Raw genomic sequence first — 4,152 nt, 5'->3', positions numbered from 1 at the left:
TTAATAAGTCTTATGTTAGTATGTCCCAGTCTTCTGTGCCATAACTTAGTTTTCTCTAATTATGTCAATAGACACTTAAGTGAGGAGATTAATAGGTCAATTATGTAAATACCATTTTTCCTAATTTCATTAAGTGTAATTTCAAAATTTTTGATATTCTTAATTACACATTCAGAGTTTAAGAATGTTATTAAATAGCCAGAATCACACAATTGATTAATGTTGAGTAAGTTAAACTTAAGCTTGTCTTCTAGTAGAACTTTTCAAATAATAAAATTAGAACTTAGCTCGATGTTACCTATTCCAATTATCTTAAGTTTTCCATTATTTTAAATGCAACAAAGCCTAAGTTCTTGAATTTTAATTTTATGAACTTCAATCTATCTCCTATCATATATCTAGAGCATTCACTATCATGCATCCATTGGTCCAAATCATTATATTTCTACACATAAAGTATTCAATTTGGAACCAACTTAAGAGGATTTTAAGATGAGTAAATTGATTCTAGCTCATTATTTTCCATCTCACTCATTCTATGTTATAAAACATGTTAAGCCTATGAATTTATGGGGGATGGAGTTAAGTTAGTCTTAACTTTAAGTTGATTTTAAGTTTATGTTTATTAATATTTGAAAAAAATAAGTTGAGATATTAATTAATTAAGTTTTGAAAAATAATTAGGTTCATATTTTGAAAAATAATTAAATTTGAATTTTAAAAAATATTTAAGTTTTAGATTAGACAAATTGATGGTTACGTAAGTTAATTGAGTAATTTGGGTTATGTTAAGTACATTAATTGAGTAATTTGAGTTAGGTTAAGTAAGTTAATTGATTAATCCTAACATCTCACCTATTTATAGGTTTTTAATCAGGGAACCCTATAGATTTTTGTATGATTTTTTTTCTTCAATTTAAATTAAAATTTAAGGATTAATTTATATTTTAGTTAGACTTAACTTTAATAATTAGTCAGTTAAATATCTATTTTGATAATTTACTTCCAAGCTGTGACGAGACAAGGGACTATTTAGGTATCGGAGCAACGACTACTTCTAAACAGAGCTTCTTAAAGAAATTGAATATTTAGCTTTCTTTCTGAAAATTTTTAGCCTAACTAGTCAAATGTAGATAAAGCCTAAGTCCTTATCTAACTATCCAAATCTAGGCAGAAATAAGGAAAGTAGTAAATCAAGCAATCAAGTAATCTATCTAACAATAAAGATGCTCTTTCTATTGGGTCTCCCTTGATCATAAGCTCGATAAGGTCTATCAGGGTAATGGATTTAATCTTTGAGAATCCAATATTGATTAAGTCTAACTTGATTAGTCAAGTTTGACTTAGGAACCCATGCTGGGACTATATTTAAATTGGTTCGATTCACTAATGACAAGTAAGATCTGAATCGATATTTAGCCTTGTATCCAAGTTTGGATAGATTGTATACTGATATGCGTAGAATATATATACTTTTATGCATGTTCTAACGCTCATCCACTTGCTTTCTTTGCACATATTCTATGCATTTTTACCCCTTTTGTCATATTTTTAGCATAATTACTCTCTTTGTTGGAGAGCTACTTTTGTTTGGTTTTTTTAATAGGATACATTTTTGGAGCAAAAACTGTGCGAAACGTGCTTCAGAGAGACAAAAGAAAAAGAGTAGAGTTTTGGCCGTGTGGTTTTACACGGTCGTGTCCCTTCACCCATGAGCAAGCAGCACACAACTGTGCCAAAAGGCACGACCATGTCATTCATCCAAAGAAGAGGAAGGCTTTAGCCGTGTGATTTCACACAACCGTACCATCTCACTAGAGTTCAATCAAGCCCTGCTGGCCGTGCCAAGTAACCAGAGCAGGGTAAAGCCACGGTCATGCCACTCAAGTCGAGCAGCTTTAAGGTCTGGTCGTGCTAATGGGGCATGACCGTGACATGGGTTGTGCCCTGGCCGTGACACGGGCTATGCCCTGGCCCGTGTCCTATTCTATTTAAGGGGAGTTCTTCCCCTTCTTCAAGGGGGAAGGTTCTCCTCTTTGGGAGATCCATCTTGATTCAGATCTACGCCTTCTCTGCACTCTAATTGAAGATCCGAGGACATTCTCATCATCTCCTTCAACTCCGAAAGTGTGGTATTGGATCCGAAGAACACTCAACATCTTGGATAAGCTTCTTCTCCCTTCTTCTCTTTAGATTGGATTTTGAACTTATGATTTCATTATCTTTGGATTCTTCCCTTCCTGTTATAGAGTAAATCTTATTGTTCTAAGATTAAGAGAGTAGTTGTGATGTGTGATTGATGTTTACTCTTAGATTTGCCAATTTCCTTTCCATATGACATTGCTTATGCCTTATATTCATTTGATCTTGTGTGTGTGATGTGTTTGTGCTTAAATCTCATGTATAATTGAGTGATTATATGGTTTTTTTCATCCTGTAGAGGGGATGCCCTAGATTGTGTGACCGGGGGGAGGCCTAGTGACAAGGGTAACCCTATAATCGGAAATCTAGAGCATCGCCTTGAAAGGGGGAGTAATTTTTTAAAAGGAAGTGTAGAATTAAGCTTAATGGGTTATTTCTATGTTCATGATATCAAGTGTTTTGTGTATTCTTACAGGGAGCCCTAGTGACAAAGGTAACCTTTTAACCGGACTTCATAGTAATCACTTCCATTGGATATCCTCGGATGTTAATAGAGATGACACTCCAACATGACCACCGCGGGGAAATATCGGTAATGAATTAATCTTCCTACATATGCATAGGAATAGAGGATGAGTAATTGGTGATCCTTAGTTCATTGATTAGTATCATAATAAAATCGACCCCCTAAAACATTTTTCCAAACCAAGTTCCTCAACCCACTCTTCCTCTCTCTCTTTCTCTTAATCTTACTTCTCTCCACTTTAGTGCGTGATTCTTAACCATCGATTGTTTAGCTAATTCACTGTGATTAATCTCTAGTACTTATATTCAGTCCTCATGGGATCGATATCTTTTGTTACTTGATGACAATTGTGCACTTGTGGATTGTACATATTAAGTTTTTGGTGTCATTGCCGGGGACTACGCATATAACATTAGTTGATAATCACTTGAGTTAAACTAAATATTTTTTTTTATTTTTGTAAATATTTTTGCACTTTTATTTTTCATATATCTTGCATTCCTTACTTTTATTTCTACAATTTCTTTCTTGTATTTTAATTCTACACTTTGATTTTTATTCTCCATTTGAATACTCTTCTTTCTGCAACTTAATTTCTGCATTTCTGAATTTCTGCAAGTTTGATTTTCAGTAATCTTTTCTTTTATACAAAGATCTAATCCTATAGAGAATTTATTGCCACTTGATCCTGAGATAGAACTTTTCGAAGAAGAAGAAACCTGCAGAGACAATAAGTAGAACAAGAAATATCTCAAATAGTGAACAAACCTTTCAAGGATTACATAGTGCCTTATGCACGTGGGATTCGGTCTAGCATCACCAGAACGGCTATTGAAGCCAATAATTTTGAGATAAAACCTGCAGTAATCATGATGGTACAACAATATCAATTTGGGGGCGGACCACATGAAGATCCAAATCAGCACTTGGAAGTCTTTTATGAGATATGTGATACCATGAATATGAATGGACTCCCAGCAAAGGCAGTGAGATTAATGCTATTTGGGTTTTCTCTAAGGGATAGAGCCAAGTTGTGGCTCACTTCTTTACCAACCAATAGCATTACATCATGGGAGCAATGTGAGCAGTTATTCCTTGACAAGTTATATCCACCAAGCAAAATAGTGTATATGCAAAATCTAATTGCTAGCTTCAAGCAAGTTAATACAGAATCTTTATATGAAGCTTGGGATAGATTCAAAAATATACTCAGAACATATCCACATCATGGTCTAGAAAAGTGGTTAGTGATTCATACAGTTTATAACAGCATCAACTATCATACCAAGGTGTCTCTAAACTCAGTAGTTGGAGGGGCACTAATGAACAAAAGCTTAAATGAAGTCGAGAAAATCATAGAAAATGTGACTTTTAACCACCATTAGTGGCCATCTAAGCGAAGCAGAAGCTCATTCCCTGGAAAACCAATGAAGGCATCAGGAAAGTTTGATGTTGATGCATTTACACTAATGTAAGCAAAAGTG

At 34.2% G+C, this 4,152-nt stretch overlaps 1 non-coding gene across 1 annotated transcript; it reads right to left on the bottom strand.

Annotated features, from left to right (window-relative positions):
- Window positions 1–3,796: 3,796 nt before the first annotated feature.
- LOC122025914 lies at window positions 3,797–3,902 on the bottom strand. Its single transcript, XR_006123927.1, has one exon. It is a non-coding gene; the product is annotated as a small nucleolar RNA R71 (small nucleolar RNA).
- Window positions 3,903–4,152: the final 250 nt, after the last annotated feature.

Source organism: Zingiber officinale, chromosome 9B, assembly GCF_018446385.1.
Source record: "Zingiber officinale cultivar Zhangliang chromosome 9B, Zo_v1.1, whole genome shotgun sequence".
Taxonomy (NCBI): domain Eukaryota; kingdom Viridiplantae; phylum Streptophyta; class Magnoliopsida; order Zingiberales; family Zingiberaceae; genus Zingiber; species Zingiber officinale.
The sequence above is the reverse complement of the archived record's forward strand: the minus strand, read 5'-3'. Positions and strand labels throughout refer to the sequence as shown.